This window comes from Myotis lucifugus, unplaced genomic scaffold (assembly GCF_000147115.1).
Source record: "Myotis lucifugus unplaced genomic scaffold, Myoluc2.0 scaffold_525, whole genome shotgun sequence".
NCBI classification, from domain to species: domain Eukaryota; kingdom Metazoa; phylum Chordata; class Mammalia; order Chiroptera; family Vespertilionidae; genus Myotis; species Myotis lucifugus.
This window is the reverse complement of record NW_005871573.1, coordinates 409,505-431,066: the sequence shown is the minus strand read 5'-3', so window position 1 is coordinate 431,066 and position 21,562 is coordinate 409,505. Positions and strand designations below refer to the sequence as shown.

Below are 21,562 nucleotides of genomic sequence, written 5' to 3'. Positions count from 1 at the left end.
GGCGTTCGGGCCGGGACGTCACCTCCTTGAAGGTAGGAGGAGTCTCCTGGGAGCCCTGGCGCTTTCCGGGGCGGGACCCGCGCCCGAGGCCGGGGTCTCCCCGGAAGGGATTGACCCCTTCCCTTCCCGAGTGGGAGGCGTTCGGCGCTCGCTGTTGCGGGACTTGAAGTCCCCCCACTTCTGCTTCGAGAGAAGGTCGGTCTAAAAGGGCGGGACGTCTCGCTGCGAACTCCCCGTGTGTGGAGATGTCAGTGGCGGCGGCGGGGTCGCTACCGGAGGGTCGGGGAGGCTGCCCCGGGCCGGAGGCACCTGCGGGGGCAGACACCGGACCCTACACGGGACCATCGCGGGGAAGCGGAGGGCGGAGGAGGGGGCAGCTCGCTGTCCCCCCGACATCCAAGCGGACCCTGGCTCGCAGGGAAGGGTTTGTGCGATAGGAACTTTGCCTTTTAGTTCGATTATCGTCTGTCTTGGAACAGCGAGAATGAAGTTAGTAGGTGACATAGTAAAAAAGAAAAAAAAAAAAACTTGGGAAAAAGTGAGCGTTGCCAAGTTAAGGAAACATTTATTGTTATTTTTCACCCCGTGGAAGTGCAGGCTGGAGGTAGGAAGCGAGCCTCCCGCGATGGTCCGGTCGGGAACCGCGTGCACGGGGAAGGGAGCGGCTCAGCCTCAACCTGCGCTCCGGTTCCCCGGCGAGATCGGGGCTCCCGCCCGCCGTCCCGGGGCGATCGGAGGGGCCGGCCGAGGGGTTGCCCACAGCGGGGCGCGCCCTTTACAGCAGAGCATCGCTCCTCAGCCTGTTTCCCGTGGGTCTGGAAGCTGCCGCCGGGTGCGGATGGCACCGCAGCCCTTTCCCTTTAAGAGTCCAGCTGTGCTGTTTTGGCGACTGCCAAGCGCTCCGGTTGTCAGTTGTAAAATCTGTTTGTTACCTTGGCAGTGCTTGCACGGTCTGTGCAAAAGGTAAACAGAATAGTTAATTTTTTTTTGAAAGCATAAGTATGGCATTAAAAAAAATATGAGTGGAGGAATGGGGAGTAAAATAACTATTGGGCTGTTAGGGCTTTTGTAAGTCCACTTTTTGTATTTTTTTGTGTTGTTTGGGTGTGTGTGTGTATTTTGGGGGGTCTCGGTCAACTCGTTTCTTTCACTGTATGGTCACTTTTGTCTTAGGAAAAAGAGTTAAAAAATGTTTCCACCAAAGTGGATGCCAGTTTTCGTAGCACGTGGAGTGAACGCGTTGTGTGTCATGAAGTATTAGGATTAGCTTGCTCCATAGATGATGGTGTCCTGATGGATTCTGGAATCACTTTCAGTTCTCGGCGTGGGTTCTCATGGAACAGTTGTGATGATAGTGTCATAATAATGAAAGTATTCTGCAGAGCTGAGACTGGGATTTGGATACCTGGTGCATTCAGACTTTCGCAATGTGTTTGCAAGGTCGTTTCCAGCAGAAGCTTAAACTTCCTGAAGTAATAGCGACCTCCCTACACAAACTTGCTTATCTGTTTCTTTTAATTCACACTATTGTTACTTGTGTATAAAACTGTGTGTCTCACATTGGAACAAAGGTGATGAAATTATACTTAACAGAAATTTATTTCCAGTAAAAGTTTTTTTTTAAAATTAAGGGATTTGAGTGAATGGTGAGGGTTGTTCAGTGGAAGGAACATAGCTCATTGCGATTCGGCAGTAATAAGTATAATGTCATCGTGTGGATTTATGGCTTGAGAATGACCTCCTTCCAGATTCTTAAGAGTTTTTCTGTTTCCTTAATAGGTATGTGTGACAAAGATTTTTATTTTTTTGTAAATCCAACTGGAAATAATCTTTTAAAGATGTTGCGTTGTTTGGAGTGGTGTTTTATTTTTCAAGACAGTTGCATGATAGCTTTGTATCTTCCATGTAGAATGCTCCGCGGGGTAATATTAATTGTATTAACATTCGAGCAATAGCAACATCCGGCATTCATTTGGTTACCGAGAGAGAAATAGTGACGTGTATGCTGAGGGTAGTTAAGTAATTATGGAAATGTTGAATAGACCACGATTTTAACGTGTGAGCTATTTCAATTAAATCTTGAGTAGATCTGTGTTCTGATTTGCGAGGAGGAGGCTGCAAACAAATTTGTTAGTGGGAAGTAACCTGTTGCCAGCCAAGTTTTGGGAAGGCCCCCCCCCCCCCCTCCTTTTGCTGCTTTTAATCTGGCAAGAGGAGATACAGTGATGATAGTCCTGGGTTGTCTGTGGGCATTTATACAGTCAGTAATCAGACCATACCCCTCTTGTTTTTTGTTTGTTTGCTTGCTTTTTTTTTTTTTGGTTTTGTTTAAAGATAAACTCTTGGTACCTATGAATGTTACAAATTGTTGCTGGAGTTTTATCAGCGATGCGACAGTGGAAATACTGCTCTGTGGATTGAAAATGATCATCATTGCTTTTTTCTAGATGAGAAGGAGCATCTGTGGACATTCTCAGTAGGTGAAGTAACTAGAGGAGCATACATGTGGCTCCTTCCAGTTACATAGCCTCCAACAGGAGGACACTGCCCGTGTACCCATTGGCACGTTTGTCCTCAGATCTTGGTTCGCATCTCAGCTCCCCCCTGACAGAGTTAGGAGGCATTTGTAACATCGGAAGGAATTACTCTGCCTGCCCCTGGGAGTTGTTAGGGTTAAATGAAACAATGGGTGTGAAAGTTTCCAGCACACTGCCTGAGGCGCAGTGCACAAAAATGCGCATTGCCTGATCTCTCTTGATTTCTTCCCCCATCTATCCCTTCTTCCAATAAGATTACGTAGGTGCATTGCCTAGTACATGTACGAGTAGTGTCTGTGGCCAAAGGACTTCCTATAGCGTGTAAATAGAGGAGAATGCACGCGTATTTGTTTGGGATACAGTATGCTAGCCTCTTAAATTCACCGTCAGAGTCTACATAAAACGTTTATCTGGCTTTCTACATTAGATTTTTAATCTGCAATCATTGTTTGATTCTAACCTCTCTAATGTCCCCAAATTAAAAAAAAAAAAAGTTGCCGTTAAATATAAGTTTCCCTACTCTTCAGTGAAACGTGCCCTTTAGGAATGAACTGTGTTTTCAAGATGCAGTCATTAAAATGTGAAATTAGAAAAATATTTTTATGACATACCTGCCATAGGTGTGTTTTAAAAATAGCTTTTCTTTAGGAGGTAGTCTACGGGGTGGGGCAAAAGTAGGTTTACAGTTGCGAGCACGTGCAACCGTTTATTCTTGTGCTATTATTTATTGTATCATTTTCTAGATGAACAGCTGTAAAGTTAATTTTGCCTCCCCCTGTATAATTTCTATACTTCATTTTACGTGCTTTGTGGAATGAAATGACTTATTTGTGTGTGCTTTACCTGTGTACTCTGTAATCTGTGGACCTGTGTCCAGTTTATTATCATTGAGCGGAAACCCACTTGTTAATTCTCACGCATAGCACCTGATGTGTGTTGACACATACTATTCATAAATACTATACTTTAATATACATTTTTATTTACTGATTTGAATGGATATTTGTATTTACTGAATTTAATTGTTTATTGAACTTCATATTCTTTCTAATATCACATTGTCTTGGTAATCACTTGAGATGAAGTCATAAGTGTATAAGTTAAAAAGTGGCAGGTCTCTGAAGTGGAACGCCAGTATTTGAACCTTGGTGTATGAAGGCGGGTGACTTCCTTCTTTCGTTGAATCTGATGGTGCTGGGAGCCAGAGGAATTGTTAATGTGGGTGAAAAACAGACAATAGTGGATCAGGCGACTAATAAGCATCAACCACGGCACATCTTTTTATGGCTGTCTTGAATCAATACTATTTTTATTTTCTTCCTTAAACAAAAATATAAACCTTAGTCTGTGAACTTTAAAAAAAATTCAACCATCAGTATCAGTAAAGTTATGGCTTGAGAACTATCTGGTAGTGGGTGGTGAACTTACATTGCATGAGCTGGACCCACCCACCAGGTTATCTTTGTTGCCAGCAGCATGTGTGTGCAGGTGGACTTGGGTTGGTTTGAGTTATGATTTGTGACCCCTGGGACAAAGGGATCCTCTTCATTTCACCTGGGAAGGTGACTGCTGGCTTATTAAAGCAGGTTGCTCTTGCATCGACTGCTACTGTGTTTGACTGTCTCACCTCTTATCTCCCCCCCGCCCCCCCAAACAATCCATCTTTGACATAGAGAAGGAAATTACATTTCTGAAATTCAGATCTAAATGTCATTCTTCTTCTATGAAAAAAATTTGAAGGCGTAGAAAATCAACAGAGAGGCAGTCGTTTAAGGCATAGAGATTGGCCTCTAAAGCCATACTGCTGCCCTGGCCGGTTTGGCTCTGGATAGAGCATCGACTGGGGATTGAAGGGACCTGGGTTCGATTCTGGTCAAGGGCAGGTACCTCGGTTGCAGACTCCCGGCCCTGGTCGAGGCAACCAGTCGATGTGTCTCTCTCACATTGATGTTTCTCTCTCTCTAAAAATCAATGAAAAAATATCCTCAGGTGAGGATTTAAAAAAAATAAAATAAATAAAATCATACTGTCTTACAATCTCCAGTCTAGTACTTTGTATTCTTTGGCAAGGTCTCAGTCTTCATGGAGTTGTTGCGAGGATGAGGCGAGATGTGTATTATAAAGGCTTCAGCATGGTGCTTGGTCCCTCAAATGCAGTCATTTTTGTTCCCTGCCAATACTATTACCACTGCTGCTATGGCTATTATTTTAGTCATGGTTCACTTTCCGATAGGATTCTAGCCTATCCAGGTTCATGGTCAGCCTCTGCCCTTCCATTCTCTGACCCCGTTCAGGCCAGCTGCTGGCTGTTCCCCGAGAAGGCCACGCACGCTGACGATGGCCACGTTTATTTTCCTAGCCCGGAATTGCCCTTTAGTTCCATATCCACTTGGAAATCTAGTTGGGATTTCGAGCGTAATTTTAGCCATGTGACCAAAACATAGCTATTTATTCCTCTCCCACAATCTTCCTCCCTCCTCCCCCCAAACCTGGTGTCATTGCTGGCTTTCTCCGTCTCAGTGAATGGCAGCCCTCGAGCCAGAAACGTAAGCCATCTTTCCGCCTTCCCTTCTTTCCTCTCAGATCTGTCCAATCTCGCATTCGGTCGCACCTTCAGAATTTTCCTTGAGCCGCTCCACCCCTCTGTCTCCCCTGCCACCTCTTGATTTCAAGGCGCCCGTATGTTTTGCATGAATTAGCGCAGTGGCCTCCGAACGGGCTTCTGGTTCCCTCTCTTGCTCCTCACAAGTTCTTTTATCACACGGCAGCTCTAGAGATTATTTTAAGAGCTAAGTCCTGTCATTTCTCCGCTTCGAATCTTCCGATGACTCCCATTCCTCTCCTTTCTGTGGCCTGAATGATCTTTCTCCTCCGCCACCTGGACCTGTCAGTGTGCTTGAAACCCTGGATGTCCTTGTTTTAGGGCAGTGGTTCTCAGCCTTCTGGCCCTTTAAATCAGTTCCTCATGTTGTGACCCAACCATAAAATTATTTTCGTTTGCTACTTCATAACTGTCATGTTGCTACTGTTATGAATCGTCATGTAAATATCTGATATGCAGGATGGTCTTAGGCGACCCCTGTGAAAGGGTCGTTCGACCGCCAAAGGGGTCGCGACCCGCAGGTTGAGAACCGCTGTTTTAGGGTCTTTGCACTTTTTGTAATAACTGCTTGTCCTCACTCAGACTACCCAGTTTAATGTTGTACTCCGTAAGTTAGTGTCTTCACACATCTTATTTCCTTTCAGATACTTATTATAATTTATACATATCTTGTTTGTTTAGTTTTTTAAAAAAAATATTTTTATTGACTTCAGAGAGGAAGGGAGAGAGAGAGAGAGAGAGAGAGAGAGAGAGAGACATCAATGATGAGAAAGAATCATTGATCGGCTGCCTCCTGCACGCCCCCCACTGGGGGTCAAGCCCACAACCCGGGCATGTGCCCTGACCGGGAATCGAACCCTGACCTCCTGGTTCATAGGTTGACCCTCAACCACTGAGCCACACCGCTGGGCTAGTTTATGGCCTTTCTCCATTATCTGAACCTAAACTGTGAAGGCAGGGGCCTTGTCTGTCTGGTTGGTGGCCGCATCTCCAGGCAGCAGCGTACTGCCTGGTACTGGGCAGACAGTAGATGTTGAATGAGGGCGTCGGTGTCTTTTGTTCATATCTTTGCTGGGAACCGGCATGCTTCTTTGCTTATATACCTATCGCACTATTTATTCAAGTTGTGGCTCAAGTGTCATCCGTCATACCAATTTTAATCTCTCAAGACAAAGTCTCTCTCCCTTGGTGTTGATACAACACACTGTTTGCAGAATGAATACCATTTCAGAGTATTTGGAGTGCTAGGCTGCGTTCCTCCAGCAGGGCTACCTGGCTCTGTGTGTGCTCGGGACCTACCAGCCCATCACGGAACCTAGGAACCCAGGGAGTGCTGAGCCAGTGTGGAAGTTTTCCTAATCAGCTAGTAGGATCAACCACAACTGGTTTTCCCAGTCTGCCTTAAAAGCGATAAAGGGACTTTCCGGGCTGTAAAGACTCCCTTGTGAATCCGTATGCAGAGAAACATCGCCATCAGCATTTTAAGTCAGAGCTGCTGAGCGCAAGTGGCATTTCCTGATACTCCATCTCGCCATCTTGTTGCGTTGGCAATGCCTCTCCCTGTGAAACAGAGTTGGAAAGTGTCATTAGTTACTCGTTGCTCCTTACTAACCAGCATCTCCTCCATCCAGTTCCTCCCTTCAGCTTATCCACCGACTTCTGTTTTATCTCAGAAAGGCTAGGGGGAGGGACTCTGCAGTTTAGCACCGTCTGCATGAAACACAGTGTGGATTTCACCTGTATTGCTAACAGATTTGCGAAGAGCTTTTGTGGCCAAGGTCAGGGACCTAAGCACTGTTGGTAATAGTGAAAATCATCCCACATTTTAAGCAGCTGACTCCCACGTGGGGTTTTGGACTATCTCCCATTTGCAAGTTGGGGACCACTTTAGCAGGATGTTTATTTTGACACTGAAAACCTTTTTCTTAATGGCGTTAACCTTCATTTGACAAGGTTTATGGAGGGAAAGGGAAAGAAGAATCTGGGAGTTAAGATTGCGTTGTTCAGAAATGGCTCGCTCAGTTTCCCAATACTAGTAACATTTCAGTATTGGCAAACAAATTTTGTGTGTGTGTGTTTGTTCTGTTTCGTTTTGGGAAAAAACTTAGAGAAAAGTTACAAGAACAGTACAGCGAACTTCCATGTACCTGTCAATCGTTAACAGTTGGCATGTTTGCTTCATTATTGTTTGTGTTTAGACAGTGGCCCCAAAGTCTGGAAACAGATGTTAGTATTTATTTTATTTACAGTTGGAAGCCCCTTGATTACATCTTGTGGAGTATGCCAAAGCTGGACGTCTGCTCAGTTAGTCAGAGGCGTATCATCTGATGCAGCACATCCCAGATGCACACAGGGATAGACGGAGATGCTGCCTTCATTACTGTGTACTTGTAACAAGGAACCCGCACGTTAGACATAGCATGTCTTGTAAAGTAATAGCAGGAATCCACTCTGTAGATCTCCTGTTGCTTCCTCTCCTTCCGCCTCTTTTTCCCCCTCTTCATCTTTCTCTTGAAAAAAAATTTTTTTTATTGATTTCAGAGAGGAAGGGTGAGGGGAGAGAGAGAGAAACATCAATGATGAGAGAGAATCATGGATGGGCTGCCTCCTGCACGCCCCCTACTGGGGATGGAGCCTGCAACCCAGGCATGTGCCCTGATCAGGAATCGAACTGTGACCTCCTGGTTCATAGGTTGGCGCTCAACCACTGAGCCACACCAGCCGGGCTTCTTCCTCTTATAAATATTTTCATTGAACCATTTGAGAGTAGGTTGCACACATCATGATCCTTTACCCTAATTGTTTCAGCTGATATCTTCGAAGAACAAAGACATATTCTTACATAACCATTGTGTGATGGATTCAAGAAATTTAATATTGATACTATAATACACAGTTCCTGTTGAAATCTTATTTATGCCAATTCTATTCTTTAGTAGCATTGTTTCTAATATAGTATCTATTCCATTATAGTTGTCATATCTGGTCTCTTTTCTTCTGAAACGGTCCTTCAACCTTTCCTTTTTTCTTGTTCTGACTTAAAAGTGTTGAGGAGCACAGGCCCTTTGTAGGATGTTTTTCGGTTTGGGTTCGCCATTCTGCTGCTCTGTTAGACCCTGGCTAAGCTGTTTTGGCAGGAATGCCGCCTGAGTGACAGCGTGTCCTCAGCACCACGTTAGGAGCATTGTGATGTCAGGTTGACCTGTTGATGATGCGCACTGGGACCCCTTAGTTCAGGGGTGCCTGTCGGTTCTCCCCGTAAAGTGATCATTGTAGTCGTTGCTGTTACTGAACAATTTGTGGGGAGACACTTGGGGCTGTAAATATTCTGTCCTCCCTACAATGCTCACAAAGGAGTTTTAGCGTTCATTGAGGATTCTTGCTATCACACAATGGTTTCAAAACGGTGTTTTTCTATGATTCCTCCCACCTTTACTGCTTGGTATTTGATTCCATGGTAAAGGAGAACTTTGCCTTCTCCTTCGCTTATTTAACATTACCATAAATTCATAGACTCTTTTTATCAAGCAGGTTATACTCAGTTACCTATTGGCACAGGACTCGTTTTGATGTGAGTTTGAGGTTCCACGCTAACTCACATTCGGTCAGCGGGTGCTGCTTAATTCATTGATCATTTGGACACGCTCCTGTCATTTCCGGAGCACTTCCTTCTTTGGGGGCCACAGTTATTCCAGGCTGCCCTCCTGCTTTTCCTCCTGAGAACCAGCCATCTCTTCGGGGAGCCTCGTCTCCTTGACTGGGGGAGAGTATTTAGAAGCCAGAACGGGGCAGTAGGTAGGTGTGCTTGCTGACACTGAGGTTGCGTTGTCCAGGCTAAGACATTCCCAGTTTATGCCGATGCCTCAGGCAGCAGGTTGTAACTTCTCCTTACATTCCTGACGCTTGGAGAAGAAAGGCTTTTCCTCTGAAAGTGGGAACAATTTAAGGGACGACTTTCACCTGATTTTTCGACATAATTTTGTAATGGTTGGGTGTTGTTTTCCACATTTTCAGCTTCTCTGGAGTAAGAATCCTCTTTTAGATAGCTCTCTAGATATTCAGCGAATATGTTCCACAGGCCTGGAATATAGTTGATACCCATGTCTTGTTTATAACATATAATTAAAATAATGACTCAGTATTATCTTTATTACTCTCATGCCGTAATTAAATATTCTTATGTTTGTTATAACATTTTAGGTAATTTTGTGGATCCTTTAAAGTGAATTGGTGATTCATCTGTTCTGTTTTTAGTCATCTGCTCTCCTAGAAGAAATGAAAAAATGGTCAAGTTTTTCAACTTCAACATTTAAAACCCTGGCTCCTGAGATTAACGTATGCAATTGAAGAACATCAAAATGCCCAATCTTGGCATTGCTGTTTTATAGTGTTTTCTTCTTTAGCAAGTAACACCCTTTCTGGGCATCGCTTTAATTATAAAATGAGATGATATCTAGGTGCTCTTTAACTTGGCATGCTTTGTGTTCAATTAACATGGAATTGTTTATGAAAGTAAGAATTAAGTGCCACAAAGATAGTGGAAGGAATATTGTGCTCCTGAGCCAGGGGTTTCTTGGGGCTCCCTCCTTTTAAGCGTTGTGTTGCTTTGGCGATTTATTCACCGTGATGGTCCTTGCCGTCTGCGTTCAGCCCACGCGGCTGGGTGAGGAGGCTCCCGGTGCACGGACTCGGCTTTCACAGCGCGATGGATGGGGGTGTGGACATACATGTTCATCATCCCCTCTGCTGTGTGCTTGATGTGGGCAGTGCGAGTTCCGGGAGCACAAAGAAGGGCGATTCACCAGGTGCAAGAGAGGCAGAAAGAGAGGCAGAAAAGTTCATTCCAGAAGTGGCACCTTCAATGTAGGTTGAACCCTGCAGACTGAACAGGACAGCTGCGTGAGGAGGGAGGACAGTGTTTGCCAGGGACCTTAGGGCAGTGGTCGCCAAACTGCGGCTCGCGAGCCACATGTGGCCCTTTGGCCCCTTGAGTGTGGCTCTTCCACAAAATACCGACCTCTGCGCGTGGGCCACAAAGTTTCAATCGCACTGTACGTGCGCGCCCGCACGTGGCATTTTGTGGAAGAGCCACACTCAAGGGGCCAAAGAGCCGCATGCGGCTCGCGAGCCGCAGTTTGCCGACCACTGCCTTAGGGAGTTTGTACCTGGTCCTAGGGAGAATGGAAGCACCCTCAGCCTGGGAGGGGATGGACTGCTGCTGCTTGCACTGTGGAGAGAGCTTGGGAGAGAGTTAAGCCTGGTAGGCGGGGAGAACAACTAAAGAGGTGGCAGCAAATTGGTTAAAGGGGTCAGGTAGCCCCCGCTACAGCTGAGGGGATGGGGAAGGGAGGAATTGGTGGATTTGAGAGAGAGGTGGGCGGTAGAATGGAAAGACGCCGTGATGGGAGGCATGTGGAAGGTGAAAGAAAGAGTGAGGGGTGAAGATGAGGTGTATGGGCAACGGGGGAGTGAGTGGGCAGCTTACTGAATGGGCGCCAGGAGGAGCAGCAGGCGGAGAGGACGGGGGTGGGTTGACCTGTGAGGGAGCGCCTGATGGGTGGTAAACAGCTAGGTCAGAGGAGGGAAGGATTCGCTGTCGGAAGTGAGACAGCTCCTGGTCATAAGGCCCAAGGACTTGGCCAGGAAATGGTGCTGGACGGGGACTGGAAGGGAAGGAATGAAATGGGCAGGGACCTGAGGGGACTTATGTACAGGAAGCATAAGGAGGAGTCTTGCTAGAACTCATTCTTGCCTTTGCGATCTGATGCTCCTGAGAAGTACTGGTTATTCCTTTCTAGAATGTCTTTGAGTTTGGGTTTCTTCGATGCTCTCTTACGATTCATATGGGGTTTTCTTTTTTGGCAATAATACCACCCGAGTAATGGTGGCATGCACAGAGGTCCATTTATATGGGTGTCTTATTGCTGGCGATGCTCATGTTGATCGCAGTCAAGGTGGCCTCTCTGGGTTTCTCCATTGTACAGTTAGCTTTTCTCTTCGAGAAGGGAAAATATTTAGGGGGGAGTCTATGTTAGATTTCCTGTTTCTCTTCAGACTTTCACCCACTCATTTTAGCATCCATCAGTGGAACTTATCTACAGCAATTATTACTGTAATGTTTACCTAATGATTTTGTTTTTTCCTTCAGTTGCCAACTGAAAGTCTACCGTAATGAAGAATTGTCCCCCCTCCGTCATTTATTTATTTAGTCACTTATTTATATGGGTATAGACCCCAAGATGCTTTATCTGTAGGCTGTGATTTCACGTCATCATTATTTACTTTATTGCTCCGATCGGCCCGCGTTGGCCCTTGGGAGTCCCTCTGGTTGACTCTGTGTCCTTTCGGCCTGTCTCCATCCTTTTTGAAGGACTTCCTTGCTGTCTGGCCCTGTAAGAAGCTGCAGGCTCAGTTTGCATTTTACCTGTCCCAGTCCTCGTCCTGGAATCATCTTCTTTCCCAAAGAGCCCTGGCTTTCTTGGAGGATGGCGTTTAGAAACCAAGGTCTGGGCGCCGGGTGTGCTCATTGCGGCTGGGGTGTCGCTGCTTCTAGGCCTTCTCAATAGAGCGACGGAATATGCGTGTGTGTACCAACCACACGTACACGTCTACCATCAGGTCTATGATACGGCCTATGCGTCCCTAAATTCCCTGCGCTATACGAGGTTCGGCACTAAATGCCACAGGATTCATGCGATAAATGGAGTTGGGGAACAAACTCAAAAACTTTGTTAGTGACACATTAAAAGGAGAATAGGAACCTAATAAACCTATTTAAAAAAGCAGCATGGTTTTAGACATGTTAAATGGTTAGGTCATACATGAGGACATAGCAGATATGGCCCTTCCCTATGAAAAACAACAACAAGGTTGCTTATGTAAGTGGGTGTCGGAGGGCTGTGGCTCGTGAGTGATTGTGAAGAGGCGGATAGGGAGTGTGGAAGCAGAGGAAACAGCACAGATGTGGGTGGCCGTGGCTCATGGCGCACGCGGTGGGCTGTGGTAGCGCATTTGTATTTGAGCCCGTTCTCCCTTGGGTGCCTCCCTTCTGTGATAACTTTTCATTTTTTTCTATTTCTTTTCTGCATTCGGCCAGCTTTTCTGTATTTGGACCGTTTTTGGTTAAATGTCTGAATTTCGGATTCGAAGTGGTTTTCCTGCCTTCAGGTCTGGCTTGAACCTATTGAATTCTGTTTGGAGGACCGAGTGGCCCTTTTCCTCACCTGCTTTGGGGGGTGTGGGTAGGGGTTCCGCTCGGTCGGTAGGGGCCACATTCTGTCTCCTGGTCTCCTGGATTTCGGTGTCCTTGTTGGTCTTTACGGAGTTGGGGTTTGTGGTACCCCTAGTTTGCTGGTGCCCTCTTCTGTCAGTGTACACTGCCCTGCTAGTTCCGTGGTTTTGGTTGGTTTGACGGTCAGAGAAGGGTTGTGAGACTTGCAATGTTACGGTTCTGTTTCGTCTCCCAAGACCTTAGATTTCCCCCTTTTCTTTTTCCCTTCACTGTCCACTTGCCCAAGGACATCCCTTTTCCTTCTCGTTTCCTCCCCCAAAAGCCACGTGGGGCACGCTGCGCCCCTCTACATGGCAGGGGCGCCTTCATTGGTGCCTGTGCCTTTAAATTGCTAGAACTTTGAACTTCCTTCCCAGTTCTGATCCACCTGACTCGCTTCCAGGACTTTCAGATTGAGGGTAGGTTTAATATTTTCGGGGGTCCTTGCAAATGCCCCTCCCCCCTGGCTGCTTTGCTAGCCTCCTGGCCACCAAGCCTGTGTCCAGTGGGGGTGCAGGGACAGCCTGAGACCCCACGGGCTGGGATGGGGTGAGTTTCCTGGCTTCATTCCTTATTTTGTGGTATCAGCATTCTTCATCTGCAGGCGATGCTGAAAGCGTGTGTGTGTGTGTGTGTGTGTGTGTGTGTGTGTGGTAGAATTTCCTTTGCCTTTTTTCATATGGTTTAGGGAAATAGTTTTTAGAGTTACTTAGCTATTCTATCACCATTGTTCTGAATAAAGTCTCTACTCTCGGGGGAGAGGGAGTGGGACTCGATTTTTGCCAGCGATTTCCAACCTGTGAGCTGCAAGAACTTTAACAACATCAGCACCTGACTGTAGTCGGGGGCACTGCCCTCTGTTCCCTTAGGTTGTCAAATGAAGAATGACAGCAGCCAACACCACAATAGCCGTCTGGTGTGAACGAATCAAAATCATACCGATTTTTCTGTCAGATCGGCAAAAAATACAGAATTTTAGTAATGAATGCGTTTGTGTGTGCCGTGCGATGGAAAAGGTTGAAAATTGCTGATTTACGCTGTCAGTGCTACAGAGCTTGGAGTTAAGAAAGGACATGGGCAGTCAGCTTCCCCGGGTGAGCTAGGGGCTCCAGAAAGTTCCTTGTCTGAGAAATAGGCTAATCGAGTATAAACACTCCGGCTGCATCGGACAGCGCGCAGCTGCGGGTTCTGGGGGCGGCAAGGGTCTTACGTGCTTTTATCTGCAAAGTAAGGTTCTTCCGTCGAAGGCTGGTCTCTGGGATGTATATTGGCAAAGCCTCGGCTCTGTCCTAACACGAATGAGCTCTGGGCCCATATGCAGCCCAGGGCTTCTGTGGCACCACTTCATTCTCATACGGGACGTTCTCAGAAAAGGTGGCTTCCACACTTACCATTCATCTGATGAATATGATCATCTTTGAAAATTACACCACATGTACTTTTTTCATTATTTTTCTCCTCTCTTGATTTTCCCAGTTTTATTTTATGATCTTGATAATTGTCCTTTGGTTATAATGAATGGTTGGTGTGCCATTCCTAGACGCTACACGCCTTGTTGAGTTTCATAAGGTGGCACTGTGTATGTTCATTGGAGCTGAAGTTAATTGCTTCTTTCTTTTATGGTTTCTAACAAGAGAAATTTAAAATAAAGTAGGAATTAGGCATGGGGGTTCTTTCTGATTGGTTTCTAGAAGTTGTTTGAAATATGTATTACCTGTAAGCACTTTTCCCTAGAATGAAAGTTTTTGTTTTTTTGTCAGTGTTTTATGTTGCTGTAGAAGTTGACTTGTTTCATGAGTCACGTTACATTCCTTTTGTAAAACTATCAACCAGAATTAAAGGGCATATTGACTGTAAACACCAGAAATCTCTCGTAATGTCAATGAAAACCTTTTGCGATTGATGATGCCTTTGGAACTCTCACCTGGCTTCCTAATGGGGTTTAAAGGCAGGCAGTACCTATGCCCAGTCCGTCTTTGGAACCTCATTTATGAGCTTTCATTTCTTTCTTTTTTCATATTTTCCATGAGTCTTAGATAACGACTTGACCTGCTCTTTATACATTTTCTTTTTTAAAATCTATTTGTATTGATTTCAGAGAGAAAGGGAGAGGAAGAGAGAGATAGAAACATCAGTGATGAGAGAGAATCATGGATCGGTTGCCTCCTACATGCCCCCTACTGGGGATCGAGCCTGCAAACCCAGCATATACCCTGACGGGGAATTGAACCATGACCTCCTGGTTGATAAGTCAACACTCAACCACTGAGCCACACCGGCCGGGCCCTTGTCTGCAATTCTGATAGCCAGAGGTCTCTAAATAAAAGCTTTCCTTAAGGTATCCAGTGGCAAGAAGTGGCCTGGGCTGATGTGAGGCCGTGTGTCACATCTGCACCGTCTCCCGCCTGAAGGGCATGTTCCCATTGCCTGGCTGGTGTGGTCCCGTTATACAGAACGTCCAGAACAGGCAGACTATAGAGCCAGGAGCCGATGTCCCACCGCGCGGGCTGGGCTGCGGGCTGGGGATGGGGATGGGAGTGACTGCGGATGGGTACTGGGTGAATATGTTCTGCGATTAGTGGTGACGCTTGCGCAGCCCTGTGAACTATAAAAAACACTCCAGTGTGTAAACGGGTGAATTGTATGGTGTGCGAATTCTATCCGGGAACGCTGTGTGGTATTTCTTTAAAAAAAGAGCAGCAGCTGTGTGAAGAGATGTCTGGGGCCTCGTGGGCAGTTCAGGGGATATTGATGGAGGTGGAGGGGCGTGGTGGACCACAGCGTTTCTTGGCTTTAGTAGATTGTCACATAGGACACAAATGCTCGCTTCTCTATCGCCTGGCAGAGAACAGAATAGATTGTGTTGTTGTGGGGCTTATATAAGAACCAGCCTGTAAACCTTACTCGGGGCTGGGGTTGTGCATGATTCCAGCTGACGGGATTATTAGTCTTGCCTTTCCTTTATCTTTGCATTTTTTTTTGTCATATTAAATTCAAATGCTTTCCTTTCCCCTCTCCAAGGTGGGGCGTAACTGTGCTGTGCCCATCTGTCTGCCCTGCACCCGGCTTTGCTCTTTTTGTTCATCACACCTACTCAAGTTTGTGTCATCTTTCTTTCTTACCTCCTGTAACTGGAACAGTCCCTGGTGCTTAAAACCACTTTCTTCCTTAAAGGCTTGCTTCTGTGAAATTTTACCGACTTAAAGATACTGTTTCTTGTGACTTAGTATCTATTTATATGCCTGTGCATCCTTGTAAGACCTCAGCATCATTTTTTTTTCAATTTTAGTATCAGATAGTGAATGATTCCATATATATTCCAAAAGTTCTAATTTGGCGTTTGCTGTAATGTTTGCCTTTCTGATGTCGCGAGCAAATGATGAGGTTTTAATAGGAAAGTTAACTCATTGGTTTCCAGGGGCATCCGTCTGTCCGCTTGTCTGTTTTCTGGCTTCTCTCTTTTTCCAAACGCATTGTCCTCCCGTCAGTAATTACAGTGACTGTGACGGCGATGCAACAACAGCCCCGTAATTAGTTAGCACCGAGCACGTTCGATGCTTGTTGAATGCTCACAACTAAACTTGTGAAGTTTATGAGCTACTATTACATTATTATAGATGCAGAAACCAAGACTTAAAAGATAATGCCGATTGTTCTCCACTTTGTAAGGTCAGAAAATTATGTGTATGGAGCTTCCCAGTGTTGAGGACTGGCTTTCATAATGTGGGAATTTTGGATCTTTGTAGGTTCTCTGGTGGGGGCTCAAGAATTTGAAAATTTATTCCCAAGTGGAAGCATACAGTGTGTACTCACTAGTGTTTTGCATTTTGCTCTCGCCGATACGTTTTTGCGATTCATTCATGTTTGTGTCTATCCGTTTTTTGTTCCATTTTTCTGTTGCCTAGTATTTCATTGTATGTTTATACCACACCTCCTCCATTCACCTTTTGTGGACATCTTGGTTGTTTCTAGTTGAAGCTATTAAGAATAAAGCTTGCCCTGGCTGGTTTGGCTCACAGCGTCAGCCTGGGGACTGAAGGGTCCCAGGTTCGATTCCGGTCAAGGGCATGTACCTTGGTTGCAGGCACATCCCCAGTAGGGGGTGTGCAGGAGGCAGCTGATTGATGCTTCTCTCTCATCGATGTTTCTAACTCTCTATACCTCTCTCTTCCTCTCTGTAAAAAATCAATAAAATATATATTTTAAAAAAAGAATAAAGCTCCTTTGTACGTTTGAGTACCAGCCTTTGTGTGGACGTATGCTTTCGTTATTCTTGGCAAAAACCAAGGAGTGGGAGTTCTGGAACACATGTTAAGTGTATGTTTTACCGTACATGCTAAGTGTATGTTAAGTGGATAAGAAGCTGTGAAACTGGTTTCCAAAGTAGTTGTACGGTTTCACAGTCTCGCCAGCAATAAGAGCAGTCGTTTCTCCATATCTTCATCAGCACTGGGTGCTGTCAGTCTCCCTAAGGTTGGCTATTTTAGTGACTAGGAGTAGTCCCCTCCTTGTCCATGGTGTGTGTGTGTGGGGGGGGATACATTCCGAGACCCCCAGTGGAGGTCTGAAGCCACGGGTAGTATCGAACCCTATCCATGCTATGTTTTTTTCTATCTAGACATTCCGATGGTGAAGTTAATTTAGGTACAGCAAGAGATCCTATATATTAAAAGGGTAATATGCAAATTGACCCTAACAGCAGAACGACTGGGAATGACTGGTCACTATGACACACAGTGACCACCAGGGGGCAGATGCTCAATGCACGAGCTGTCCACTGGTGGTCAGTGTGCTCCCACAGGGGGAGCTCTGTTCTGCCACAAGCCAGGCTGATGGCTGCCAGCACAGCGGTGGTGGTGGGAGTCTCTCCCGCCTCCTCAGCAGCGCTAAGGATGTCCGACTGCAGCTTAGGCCTGCTCTCCGCTGGCAAGTGGACATCCCCCAAGGGCTCCCAGGCTGCCAGAGGGATGTCTGACTGCTAGCTTAGGCCTGATACCCCGGGGAGCAGGCCTAAGCCAGCAGTGGACATCCCCCAAAGGGTCCCAGACTGTGGGAGGGCACAGGCCAGGCTGAAGGACCACCCCCGAGTGCACAAATTTTTGTGCACCGGGCCTCTAGTTAACAATAATAACTAATAAGATAGAACAATTATAACAATATACTTTAATAAAAGTTACATAATGAGGTCTCTCTCTCCTATTGCACTACACTCACCGGTTCACTTAAAGGAAGTGCTTGCGGCTTCCCTCTGGCAGATCCGAATGGCAGCATCACTCCTCTTGTGCTTGGGGCCATTGCTAAGTAAAATAAGGGTCACTGGGACACGGGCACTGTGATACCAGGACGATGGACCTGATGGCCTAGCAGGCTACTCAGCGGCTAATGGGCGGGAGCATGTGCAGCGTGGATGCGCTGGACAAAGGGGTGAGTCACATCTCAGGCGGACAGAGCTGGACAGCATGAGATTCACGCGAGTCAGAATAGCATGTAATTTAAAACGTATGGATTGTTTATTTTTGGAATTTCCCATTTGACATTTTTGAGACCGTGACTGAAAGCCCAGAAAGTGAAACCGCAGATAAGGGGGGACTACTGGCTACTGGCATCTCATTGTGGTTTTAAGTTGCATTTCTTTGAGTAATGATACTAAACAGTTTTACTTACTAGAGGCCTGGTGCACGAAATCTGTGCACTGGGGCGGGGGGGGGGGTCCCTCAGCCTGGCCTGCACCCTCTCTCCCAGTCCGGGAACCCTCAGGGATGTCCAACTGATGGTTTAGGCATGGCAGTCGGACATCCTTTGCGCAATTGGGGCTGGAGAGGGACAGGAGAGGTTGGGCAGCCGGAGAGGGATCTTGGGAGGGCTCCAGGGCATGTCTGGCCCATCTTGCTCAGTCCCGATCGGTCGGACCCCAGCAGCAAGCTAACCTACCAGTCGGAGCGTCTGCCTTCTGGTGGTCAGTGCACGAGCATTTGAGTGGCCTTAGCATATCATTAGCATATTATGCTTTGATTGGTTGAACGGGTGACTGAACAACTGGACACTTAGCATATTAGGCTTTTATTATATAGGATTGGTGTTTCATGTCTCTTCAATGGTGAAATGTCTGTTCATTATCTAGATAGAAGTCTATTTATTCTCACCATCGTAGAATACTTTCTTGCCTATCATGTCAGCAGTACTTTGATTTCACTTTGCTTTCTCGCTTATTGGCATTCACTGATTAGGCATCAATAACGAGAGAGGAGTTAGTGAGCAAGTGATTTATTTTGGGTCATTTAGGACTTCAGTTGTCAACAATTGTAACAGGTTGTCTGTTTGCTTGGTCAAGTGTAGTTGAGACATTTGAAGAGAGGAATTTGGACCTTGATCATTTAACCTTTCTTGTTAATATGGAAAATTGGAAATTGACAGTAACTTGTGCCACAGTATAAAATATGATAGTCAGCGTTTACTCATCATTGAAATGATGCCTTCGAAGGTCTCGTTTGTTTCAGAGCGCCTTCTTCATTAAAAATACTTACCATGTGATTTTTATGATATTATCTTGTGTAATTTTTATTTGTGATAACTGTCCTGTAGAAATTTAAAGTATACTTTACAAGGTATTGAGAAGGTATCCGTTTGTCATTTTTATTCACAGCAGGCACCCACTGCCCTTTGTCAGGGCATCTGTCACCTATAGGTATGGCTGGGCAGTGCCTATCAGTGTGTATCAGCAGCTGCTCAGATGTATCGGCCTCTGAGACTGAGGTTTGCTTTGCGGTCTTTTGAGCCTGTTGCTACAGTATGCATTGGTTTTGTCACTTATTTAGCTCACTCATAGGAGCATGACTTGGACTGTGGTTGGTGAGGCAGAGCTGTTAGAGCATGCCTGGATCCTCACCGCTCCACCAGCTTAGCTGCGTCACGCTTGGCAAGTTGCTTCTTAGTATTTCAGTTTCCTCTCGGGGACAATAATGAGGTTATTGTTGGCTTTACATCAGTTAACACATGTAAAGCAATTAGGATACCGATTAGCAGATGATAAAGACTCAGATGTTCCCGCTGCTGTTGCAATTGTTCTTGTTACTATTCTTACACTGGGTCTTCCCTGGATACCTTTCCTCATGGTTTAGTCCCCTTCCTGCCGCAGTACTTTCTCTCTTGCTTTGTTTTTCTCATGAAGGACTTCTTACTAACCTGCCATATCTATTGGGTATTCTTCGGTCACTTGGGTAAAAAGCTGAAGAAAGTTATAGACATTGATTTGATAGTTTGTGCAATGGCTTGTAGTCCATGTAAGTTAGTTAGAAGTAGAGGGAGCTAGGTGGTTGGTTGGGACCAGGTTTGGGCGGGGCAGCAGTTAGAGGTACAGGTGTCTAGCCCTTGCCTGGACAAGCAGTGGAATTTAGAGGTTCAATATATGAAACTTATTTACAACTGGCTAAAGCATTAACATTTTAGTTTTGGTTTTATGTTTTGAAGATCAGAGTGTGTTTCATGGTAGATAATTATACAAGCACTACAGTCATGCAAGTCACCCAGGCATGCAAGTCTACATTATTGGATTAGCATCATAATTTAGCCTGGCATTTGGGGTACAGAGAGGCATAGTTTTTAACCATCTTTCCCTTTTCTGCCTAAATGTCTTGCTACTATTTCCTAGCAAAAATGTAGCAGGACTGGATTATTCTTTATGCACTAATTCATTGGTTAGTATTCCCAGTGTTCCTTTGTTAATGTGAATTATTGACATTGATCAGTTTTATATTCATTTTTGGCATTTTATGGTCATTTTCATTTTATGTTCCCTTGAAAGACAGTGAAAGCTACAAGTATATATATAGTATACGAATACAAACATGTATTCTGGCACTAGAAATCACCCATGGACAGTTTTCTTTCTAAATGGAAATGTTCACTGTACTGCATTCTCAACTATTTTATCCAACCATAAATTCAGTAGGCTGTGTGTATCAGGTGAATAGAAAGCATGATCATGTGATATACTTAGCAGATGGGGAAATGGAACCCAGGGAGCCAGTTGGTGAATCTTGGAGTGCATACAATGTTACTGGAAATTTCAGTCACACTCCCTGAAAAAATGGATTAGTGACATTAGACATGCTCAGTGGCCTAACATTAAATTTCTTAGCCAAATAAAACAATTGACTTTTAAACATTTATTTTTCTATTATTCAGCAAGTATTTGTGGAGCTATCTGCCAGACATAATGTTGTTAGAATTTGTAATAATGAAATATATTTAATTCTGTGTCGGAGTTAAGAGCAATTACTAACCCATCTCATATTTTTTTCTTTATTAAGGAGTCGCATTTTGTGAAAAAGTCACAAAGAAGAAGTTTCTTCAAGGATCCTATCTAAGTGCACTTTTTGTTGATACGTCATTTCTAGTAAGACACTTTCCATTTTTCTCTGCTTTGAAGTAAATAAGTACCATGGAAATGCTTTGTTTAAACATCTAACTTTGGGAGTTAACTATAACCCATTCAGACTGTCTGTGAGTTTGAATGGCATTCATTTTGGAGTTTATCTTGGGGATTAATATAGATGAATTAAGGATTTATAGAGTCCAATTGAAGTGCATAAGAATATATAGTGATAGTTTATCTGACACTGTTCAGATAACATGGATCTTTTCATCGTTGCCACCTCCATATCAGTTACCTTGTTTGTTGGTTTTTTTAAAGAAGAAAAATATCTACAGTAGGTAGTCTGTGTTTATTGTGGCAAGAATGAGGAGGATGGGAGGGTGTGAGGAGAATTGCATAAGGCGAGGAAGGAGTTTTCAAATAACAGATGAAGAGGACAAATCTAGCCCTGTTTCTTAAAAGGTGGGAAAGGTCAATGAAAAAAATTAGGCTAATTTAGGAGATGCTTGAAAATGTGGGCTTTTGTGTGTGTGTGTGTGTGGCTTTGAATTTATTGCCTTAAATCATAGGCCCATAATTGCAAGGCCCTGGAGTGCTCTATTTCGATTTTAAGCATTATTGGTCCAGGTTAATGGTTCCAATACGTCAGTAAGATGTGTAGTCTTACTCAGAAGTTTTCATGAGTGAACCCTCATCTGAAGTCTACCTTTTTGTTTTTAATAGGGGAAAAACTACATCGACATTAGACTATTTTTTAAAAAATATATTTTATTGATTTT

The 21,562-nt window shown here is 45.0% G+C and overlaps 1 protein-coding gene across 23 annotated transcripts in view; it reads left to right on the top strand.

Moving 5' to 3' along the window:
• The window catches only part of MEF2A (myocyte enhancer factor 2A), a 60,202-nt gene that overhangs the window by 751 nt on the left and 37,889 nt on the right, over positions 1-21,562 (top strand). For 21 of the 23 annotated variants that reach the window (XM_023745255.1, XM_023745252.1, XM_014446335.2 and 18 more), the window contains exon 2: positions 20,719-20,804. The exons of 1 other annotated variant lie outside the window; for it this stretch is intronic. The gene's annotated coding sequence lies outside the window, so the exon portion shown is untranslated. Of the gene's footprint in view, positions 1-172; positions 196-20,718; positions 20,805-21,562 lie in introns of those variants that run through there. One more of the 23 variants, XM_023745238.1, reaches the window with a different exon arrangement.